Below are 10,166 nucleotides of genomic sequence, written 5' to 3'. Positions count from 1 at the left end.
TCCACTCTGGAGCTCCTTTGTGCAACAGGAGAGCAGCGGGTTCTACCTTCACACCGGCTCCTTCCGCGTAATTCGTCCCTGGCTTCCCCCGGCCCCTCCAGCTGAGTGCTCTTCTCCCCATCCCCTTTTGTGCAACCCGTGGCTGCGGAGCTTCTAGTACTGTATTCATGGCAGATGAAGAGCGAATGACTGACACGTTCCAGGGACGGCGAATCGCAGCGAGCGCGGGCGGCAGGGGGAGGGTGTGTAGTGGCAGACGGCCGCTGGGATTATGAATGGGGGCGGGGGGGGGGTGGTGGCTAGTGTGGGGTTCAAACCAGGATTTTCGGCATCCGGCTTTGGTTAGGCACGCAGGGCTGTGCGTAATCCTTCAGCTCCGGTGGAAAGAGAGATGCCGTGAGCTCCTGGCTGGGAGTGAGGGTTATTTTGCAAAACTCCCTTAGTATCGTGCGGCAGAGTACTGCGGGAGGTCGGCGAGGTAGGTGGAGGAGGAAAAGAAGCGGGTAGGGAATCTGGGAGAGGCCAGTCCTCTGGGGACAGTGTGCCTTGCACCTTGGAATTGACAGGTGGTGGCCGCAGCAGTTACAACCTACTACATAGCATCTAGTCCATGCAGTAAGATCACATTGTTATTCCCCGCACCGGGCGGAAGAGCGCAGCGCGGCAGAACAAGTGCCACCGGCGAGCTGTCTCCCGGTGGGGGGTAGTGGGGGTACAGAGAGGGGGTTTGGGGGGGCCAGCGGAGGAGACCGGAGCTGGGGCGCGTCGCGGCAGTCTGCACCGCCCCGGCCGGGGTCTTCATGCCCGGCGGCTCCGCGCGCGCGTTCCGCAGCCATCCTCGGCTGGTGCACCCCTTTCCAGGGCTTCCGGACTCGCCACGGCAGCTGCGGGCTCCACACCGCCGGCCGGGTTGCACGCGAGCTGCGCGCGAGCGTCTCCCGCCGCCTCTCGTGCCCCGGGGAGCGCACTGCACGCAAGAGCCGAGCCGGGCGGAGCCGCGGCGGTGCACCAGCGGCGCCTCAGCCAGCAGGAGGGCGGCTTCCGAGAGGGCAGCCTGAGGTAAGGGCTGCCCCGGAGGCTGCGGGTTTATTTTCCTCCTTCTCTTACTTCCTCACACAGAGGAGCCGAAATGGAGAGTGTGGGGTGCTGTGGGTTGATGGGGGGCGAGGGAGTATGGGGCCGCACCAGGGTGGTCGCCTTGACGGCGTCGTTGGTGCCCCTAGTAGGAAATCCGCCAACCGGCCCTTCTTCGCTCCCTTCTTCTCTGCCTCTGCCTCCGCCTTTGAACCTCTTGGCAAACCCTTAGGCAGGAGAGGCGGCTAAGGGAGGAAGGAGAAAGGCAGAAGGATTTGCCCAGGAGTGGGTGGATTGGCGCGCGATGCCCAGTGATTGCGGGCGGCGGGCGCGGGAGGGAGACCGAAGTACCCAAGAGTTTGCTGGGTTGCGGCCCCAGGATGGTCCTGTGCGTCCTGGTGACTGGGGAGCCAGGTGGGGCGCGCCTAAGGCACAGCATAACGAAGGCTCTGTCAGCAACTTTTGGGAAGCCCTATCTCTTGTCTGGAGAGGGGTGCTGGGATGTGTTCAGGGCCTGGCCCTTTCTGAGCTACAAGTGTGTGTGTGTGTGTGTGTGTGTGTGTGTGTGTGTGTGTGTAGGGTTCTCCTCCCCTTCCTTCCTGCCATCCCTCCTCTTCCATGTTCCTCTTTTGCTTCCTTCCTTCCCCTTTTCACAGACCACCCCCGCTTCCATGTGCCATACTTCAAACAAAATACAAACCCACTGTAACCAACAGCTTTGAAGCAAGTATAAAGAAGAGAGCACAGAGGAATAGCTCTCAATTACATTGTGGTTCATTTTCAAGATGAAAATATTTGTATATAAATAACATATAATGTATTCTATATAGTATAATATACATATATGATATACACACGTCTGGAGTAATTTTTAAGAAATACTTTGAGACTTTCACCTAAAATTACATTACATTTACATTATGTTTACATCACATGTATTTGGTGCTATTAAACAGAAATGGTAAATCTATGCATTCTGTGTCTTAGAGCTGTATGAGCTATAACTGTTCTTTGAATCACATCCATCTTTTAAATTCAGAGATTTCCAGCTACTTGAAAACCCTGGGCTACACTGCAAGAGTAAAAGGCACATTAAATTAAAAGAAAAAGTACTGATTTTTTTTTTTTAGATCATCCACTTAGCCCTCTTTCCTTTCACTAAAAGCGGGTAGTTATGCCAGTAATTTTTATAAAAACAAAAACAATTGGGGGACTTCAAAGTGTTTTTACCTAGACCTGACATATAGGGAGAGGTCTGGAATATATCTGGCCATGAATTGACAAGAAGGTAGATAGGGCAAATGATTTCACTTCAGGTAAAAGAAAATTCAGCCACACTTCCCTCTGAGGGTACCTCATCTATCCTCTGATATCCCAACTGAGAAACCCCCTTAATGTCAACATGTGCCTTTGGCGTCACAGTGGTCTGATCAAGTCTTCAAATCAATATTGTAGGACTTGGCTAATAATGTACTTGCTGGCTGTTCCTGTTCTTTTTCTTTTTAAACAACAGAATGTCAATTACAAAAAAAAAATAATAAGTAAAATTGTTAAAGATTGGAATTGTTGAGATGGCATGATTGACACATTGAGGCTATCTATATATGTATCATCTCTCTATATTCCTTATTGCAATTGTGAACTAAGCAATTTTGCATTTTGTCTTCTTTTAGTTTTTTTTCTCAGCTGATCTGCTTTAATATCTGATTTGACGTATTTGACAAAGATGAATTATCTTAAATTTCTCTAGAGGGTACCCACCTGGGCCTGCGAATTTCTTTTGAATAGAGTTGGTTTTGGTTTGAAGAATAAGAAATCAATCATATATGGTTTTCTGATCTTGGAGTCCTTTGACTGTCTAGGGATAGGTATTTAATCATAGTGGTAGGCACAAGTAAGGATGCATGTTTCATAAAAATATTAGACACAGAAATGATATTTTCATTTTGGTTGATAAGCTGAAGATTTAAAATTATGAAGGAATAAAGAGTCCCGTGTTGCTCTTAATATCTTATGTGGCTCACTTTGGTTAGGGAGCAAGAGGTACAGGATGCAGTCTTGAGTTAGACAGATTTAGGGGTTAGTAATTTGGACTTATCTTTCATTATTATTATGACATAAAAATCTGAGGAACAGAGTTTGTAGAAGGTGTGAAGATGTTGATTATGTGACAAATGGGTTCCTTTGAGCACTGGTTGTTGCAGTCACCTTATGGTAATATGGCAGATACTGTGATGTGTCAAATCTTCCTTCAGTGAAGAGCTTGTTGCCCCAGCTTCTGAGACTCCTGTCAGCAGATGGCCTTCAAGGGCCCTTGAAGGAGATAGCCTGTGGTGTAGAAAGTGTCTTTGTCCCATCTCACTCCCCTTTCCAGGGCAGCTCACACCCAGTGGCTGGTCCATGTGGGAGAAGGCCTGGCCATCTCAGCCCTACTCCAGATAACTCTGAACATTCCAGCTCTGGAACTCCCTATGGGACTTGCCTTGCAGGTTGACATTTCCCATTTCTGCTTCCTTCCCCATTCTCAGTTGTGGATAGCAAGGCAGTCCTTAATAAGATTTCATGCTCAACTGTATCGCCAAGTGGGCTTCCTTGGGGAAGCCAACCTGTAATAACGTCTGTGTGCACATTCATTTTGCCAATTTTAATCTTTTCTCTTTTAAAAGGTACTGCCACTTCTCATTATAGGACATTTCTCTGACCCTGTCACCCTTCTGTTCCTCCTTGTTTTATCATTCTTTCCTTTTATTGGATTTGCAGTTTCTTTATTCTCTTTTCCATCTATTGATTTCAACATTATATATCTCATTTCTAGTCCTTTAGTAGGTATGTTTTGTTTTTAACATTCAGATTTTGTGTTAGCAGATGAAATTAATTAAAATATCTACTCTTTTCATGAGTAATATAAGGGCCTTACAATGTTATAATTCTGATCATGCCCTGTATTTCATAATATTTTGTAGCACATATTTCCACCACATTTTTTTCACATGCACTGTGTCATTTTATGTAATTAGTTCTTCTTTTGTGGGATTGTTTTCATAGTCCATGTTTATTTTAATTTACCCACATTTTCTGTGCTTACTGTTGTTTCTTGCATCCCTTCTTTCTGGATTCAAAGTCCTCTTACGGAAGTAGTTCTTTGGCAAGTATCTGCAAGTGATAAATATCTCTTCATGTATTTTGTTTGTTTGAAACTGTATTTTATCCTAACACTTGAATAATAGATTATCTGGGAGCAGAATTCTAAGTTGACAATTCTTTTTCTTACCACTTTGAAGATACCGTCTTCCAGCCTCTGTTGTTAATGATGAGAGATTGTTTCTTGGTTGCTTTTAAGATTCCTTTTTGTTTTTGGTGTTCTGCAGTTTCATCATGATGTGCCCAGGTGTGGGTTTGTTTTACTTTTTCTCCTTGGGTTTTCTTATTATTTAATCAGACAATTCTTATATTTCTCAGATTATTATAAATTTGTGGCATATCTCATCATGTATCTTGCCTCTATTCTCTCTATTCTTTCCTCTGGAATTCTTATTACACATATCTTGGACCTTCTTGGTTTATTCCTCATGTCTATTACCTTGGTATTTTTTTTTCCACTTAGGAACTATTTTTAAGAGGCATTTGGGGAATCGTTCAGGACTGTTTTCCAGCCAACCAATTCTTCACTAGTGCCTTATCTTTTAAGTTGTAACTCCATTGAGCTATGATTTATTGTTTCTTTTCTAGAAGTGCTAACTGATGCTTTTTCATATCCACCTGATTTTTTCCCTAGGGTTTCTATCATTTTATTATGAATTTTGTCCTTATTTTATCTGTTTAATAGTCATAGCTGTACTATTTTTTAGTCTCAAATTGTTCTCTTACTTGAAATACTTCTGCTGGTTCTTCCAAAACTATATATCGACTATAAATAGATCTTTTCCTTGTATGGTTTGTTATTGGGATTATGAGTTCATTTTCAGGCAGGTTTTTACTTTTGGTTGTTTCCATAGTAGTTTTATTTTTCCCAGTTTTTGAATGTTTTCATGTAGAGTGATATTGTGTTTGTTTCTAGAGAATAGCCCCGGGGTTTTCCTGGTCTAGGGTCAGGTTTTAATTTTTTAAACTTTTTTATTAAAAGTTTTTAAGTGTTTATTTTTGAGAGAGAGGGGGAGTGCACCTGTGTGTGAATGGAGGAGGGGCAGAGAGAGAGGGGGACAGAGGATCCTAAGTGGACTCTACACTGACAGCAGAGAGGCTGATGAGGGGCTCCAACTCATAAACCGTGAGATCATGACCTGAACGAAAATCAAAGTTGGATGCTTAACTGACTGAGCCACTCAGGCATCCCTAGGGTTAACTTTAAAAAAAAAATTATTGAAGTATAATTGACATATAACATTATATTTTCAGGTGTACAACATAATGATTCGATATTTGTATGTATTGCAAAATGATTATCATGTTAAGTCTAGTTAACATCCATAGCATCAGCTTTTATGTTAATTTCCTGGCTTGAGATTCCTGTACCATGCAGGTAATGTAAATTCAAACTGTGTATGTGTGGGTTTAGGGATTTAATCCAAAAATACTTTTTTCCTTTCTATCCAGAGTCCCAGAAAGAGACAGATTTTCTTCGTACTTCCCAGGCCAGGCTTCTAGTCCTCAAACTAAGTACTCAATGTCTTTAGAGTTCTTTATGCAAAGGTCTCGCTCCAGTTACTTTCCTCTCATGGGCCCCAAACCAAGTTACCTGTCCTTAGACACATATGAAATCTCTAGCCTCTTGGCATTAATGCCTGTGTCTAAGTTCTGTATCAGTTTGGATTGCTGTAGTGCCACCTTACTATTCTGCTATTTGTTTCTGTTCTGATATCTAAAGAATACCTTTTTTTTTTTGTCTCTTCAAGTCTAACTATTTAACCTATTTAAGTTATCCTGGTCTTTTAAAAAATCTAAGTATCTATGTTTGTAGCAGAAAGGAATTTGGTCTCCATTAACACAACCAGCCATGCCAGTGGAATAAGACATCTGTTTGTGACTGTATCCACTTTGAGAATTGACTCTTCAACTCATTTCTTTTTTCCCCACGATCTATTGACACTATTTTAAAAAACTTAATTATACTAGTCCCTTCCTTCCTTCCTTCCTTCCTTCCTTCCTTCCTTCCTTCCTTCCTTCCTTCCTTCCTTCCCTCCAACATTAACATTTGTGTTGAGCCCAAGGAAGATGTCTTTTTTTAATGCTTATTTATTCAGTTTGAAAGAGACAGGGGGAGGGGCATAGGGAGAGGGAGAGAGAATCCCAAGTAGGCTCTGCACTGTCAGTGCAGAGACTAATACAGGACTTAATCCATGAATGTTGACATCATGACTTGAGCCAACATTAAGAGTAGGATGCTTAGCTGACTGAGCCAGCCAGATTCCCCCCCTGTCCAAAAAAGATGTCTTACAGACTGTCCCACAGCCTGGATTTGCCTACCAGTTTACTCACTTGATTAGATTCAGGTTAAAGGTTTTTGTTAAGAATATTCCTACTTGGGTGCTGTGTTCTTCCTGTTGCATCACCTGTTTGTCCCATTACTAAGATTACTTGAAAGGAGATATCTACTAGATTTCTCCTGTTTTGTTTTTCTTACTTTGAGACTACATGAAAAACCTGCTTCTCTGCAACTTCCACCCTGTTTTTAAAATTTAATTTTAAATTTGGAGGTAGTTATAGATTTACATGTAGTTGTAGGAAATAATATAGGGAGATCCTGTGTGTCCTTCACTAGGTTTTTCCCAGTAGTAGCATTTTGAAAAACTATGATATAACACAACCAAGAAATTGGCATTCATGGAATCTACAGATCTTACTCAGATTTCACCAGTGTTATACTTGTGTGTGTGTGTGTGTGTGTGTGTGTGTTTAGTTCTCTGCAGTTTTATCATGTGTGGAGGTTCATGAATCCACCACCACAGTCAAGACACAGAACATTCTCATCACCACCAAATCCTTTATGCTGCCCTTTTTAGAACTATGCCTGTAGGGCACCTGGGTGGCTCAGTTGGTTAAGTGTCGATCTCTTGATTTTGGCTCAGGTCATGATCCCAGGGTTCGTGAGTTTGAGCTCTGCCCTGGGCTTTGTGCTGACAGTGCAGAGCCTGCTTGAGATTCTCTCTTTCCCCTCTCTCTCTGCCTTGACCTTGCTTGTATTCCCTCACAAAATAAATAAATAAACTTAAAAAAACTTAAAAAAAAAAAAAAGAATTACACCTGCCTCCCTCTCACTCCCTGGCCCCATTTCTAACCCCTATCAACCACCAATCTGTTCTCCATCTCTATAATTTTATCATTTCAAAAATGGTACATAAATGGAATCATAGATAATATGGCCTTAAAGATTGTTTCTTTTCTCATTTACTACAATTCCCTAGAGATTCATCTGAGTTGTTGTGTTATGAATAATTCATTTCTTTTTATTGCTGAGCAATATTCTATGGTATGGATATACCACAGCTGTTTATCCGTTCATCCATGGAAGGACATTTGCACTGTTTGCAGTTTGGGGCTATTATGACTAAAGCCGCTATGAATGTTTGTGTATGGGTTCTGTGTGAATGTAAGTTTTCATTTCTCTGGGATAAATGCCCAAGGGTGTGAATGTTGAGCCTTATGATAATTGCATGTTCATTTTGATAAGAAATTGCCAAACTATTTTCCAGAGTGGATGTACTGTTTTACCTTCCTACCAGCAATGTATGAGTGATCCAGTTTTCAGCATTGTGTTAGAGTTTGTATGCCATTTTATTATGTTTTCTATTTGTTTCTTCTGCTTCTTATTCCTTTATTTCTCTTTTCTTGCCTTCCTGTGAGTTACTTGAACTTTTTATAGGAATCTAATTTATTTATAATGTTTTTGAATGTATCTCTGTATAGTTTTCCCACTGGTGGCATTGGCTATTCCTATATATATACTTATGTCTCTTTACTCACTCTTCTTTTTAAATGCTGTTGTTTTGAATATAAGGTAGTGTTATATGTTTTGTTTCAATCATTGAATATGGAATAATTTAGACAACTCATACTAGGGAAGAATTTGTGGTTGACAGTTCTTTTCTTTCAGCCCTTGAAAAATGTTCCCCTCCTTTAGGGCTCTCTGGTTTCTGGTAAGAAAATCATTGTCATTTGGATTGATGCCCCACTAAAGGCAATAAGCTATTTTTCTCTGGCTGGTTTTATGATTTTTTCTTTATGTTTAGTTTTTAGAAGTTTAGTTGTGATGTGTCTTGGCATGGATTTCTTTGGTTTGTTCTGTTCAGGATTTGATCAGCCTCTTAAATTGATCTGCTTTTGTCTTTCACCAAATTTGGGAAGTTTTCTAGCACCCCCCACCCCCAATATTCTTTCAGTCCCAATGTCTTTCTCATTTCCTTCTCGTCCTCTAGGAATGCTGTAGCTTTTCTTATTGTCCCACAGGGCTCTGAGACCCTGTTCATCTATCTTTCTCCTCCTCCTCCTCTTCCTTCTTCTCCTCCTTCTCCACCTTCTCCTCCTTCTCCCTTTCCTCCCTCTTCTCCCCCTCCCCCCTCCCTCCTCTTCCCCTTTCCCCTTTCGCTTCTCTTTTTCCTTTCTCTCTGTTCTTCAGATTGGATAAATTCTATTGAGCTGTTCTCAAGTTCACTGATTCTATCCTCTGTCACCTCTACTATTGAGCCAGTGAATGCCTTATTTTGGTTATTGTATTTTTGTTCTATAATTGCCAGTTCTTTTAAGAACTCATAACACTTTTGCTGAAATTTTCTGTTTTCTTTTTCATTTATTTCCAGAGGATCTGAATTTACGTCTTGGAGTATTTTTATAATTGATAGTTTAAAATTCTTACCAGATACTTATAACAGCTGATTCACTTTAGTGTTAGTGTCAGTTGATTGACTTTTCTCATTCAAGTTATGATTATATCCTGGACATTTTGGCTACCATATTAGGAAGCTTGGGTCTTATTTAAATTTTACATTTTAATAGTCACCCTGTTTAGATTTAGCACACAGGTCCTGGATTACTTTTGTGGGCTGTGGTTTCAATGATCATTTGCTTTCTAGGGGCTTTGTTGGCTGTTTTAGTCTGTTTGATTTGTCAGGTGCTTCTGGGCTCCTACTGAATCCTGCTAATACCACCAGAGGGTGGTGGAAGGAACCTCCCAGGCCAGGCCTGCTGGTGGTGCCTCTAGGTAAAGGAAGGGATTTTTTGGCCTGCAGGGATAAAAAACACACTTGTGTCTGGAGCTTGTTGCCGCGGGATTCCCCCTGCCAGTGCTGTGAGGCCATCTGGTGCTGTTGGCTGGACCCCAGTTACATACAAGGGAGGAAAGAGCCCACCTATATCATCCACTGCCAGGTTGGGGTTGGGAGACTTCGGGCCCCAGCAACCTGCTGTGGGGTCGAGAGTCCTAAGGCATCCTACTGCTCTGCTGTTCCGTGGCTCGGGGGTCACTAACCAGCCCGCCTCCTCTTTTCACTGTTTTGAGTCCTTCTTTGATTGCCTTTTGTGTTATTTTTCAGTGTTTATAGTTGTGCTAAGGGGGAAGAGGCCAGGAGAGGTAGGTATCTGCCATCTTGTGTGGATCAGGCGTATATGCCTTTTAAAAATACCGGGTTGACTCATCAGCCATGTTATCTGCTAATATAGTTGAAAATACTCATTTGACTGTGTTTTCCTGTAATATGTATTTGTGAGGGAGACATAGTCTAAGCCTCCCCTTAAATTTTCTCAAATTAAAGTCACATTAGGTTAATTAATGTTACTGTAATAGGATAATTAAATGTTAACTCAATGCTGTTAGTGGGATCTAAGACAAAAATCTATATATGTGATATTTTCTGTATTGAACATTTTTCTCCAAGTTGCTTTATTGCATTTGAAAAAAAATTAGCACCTTTTATCTCTTGCCATCTCTGAGAAATACTAAAAAGATCCTTTATCAGGTGGATGCTTTAAACCGTAGAGAAAATAAATGACATTATTTGCACAAGCAACTTGGTGATATTTAGAGTGGATTAAGGACAAGATACCAGGATTCTGTCTTTGGCTGTCCTGCTTTATGCCACAGTGCTGACTCATAGAATACT

At 41.8% G+C, this 10,166-nt stretch overlaps 1 protein-coding gene across 2 annotated transcripts in view; it reads left to right on the top strand.

Annotated features, from left to right (window-relative positions):
* The first annotated feature begins 351 nt into the window (after positions 1-351).
* The window catches only part of PDE4B (phosphodiesterase 4B), a 528,592-nt gene continuing 518,777 nt past the window's right edge, over positions 352-10,166 (top strand). The window contains exon 1 of one of the 2 annotated variants that reach the window (XM_058717087.1): positions 352-478. The gene's annotated coding sequence lies outside the window, so the exon portion shown is untranslated. Of the gene's footprint in view, positions 479-923; positions 1,060-10,166 lie in introns of those variants that run through there. The other variant, XM_058717086.1, reaches the window with a different exon arrangement.

This window comes from Neofelis nebulosa, chromosome 2, assembly GCF_028018385.1.
Source record: "Neofelis nebulosa isolate mNeoNeb1 chromosome 2, mNeoNeb1.pri, whole genome shotgun sequence".
Classification (NCBI taxonomy): Eukaryota; Metazoa; Chordata; class Mammalia; order Carnivora; family Felidae; genus Neofelis; species Neofelis nebulosa.
This window is presented reverse-complemented; position numbering and strand designations above follow the sequence as displayed.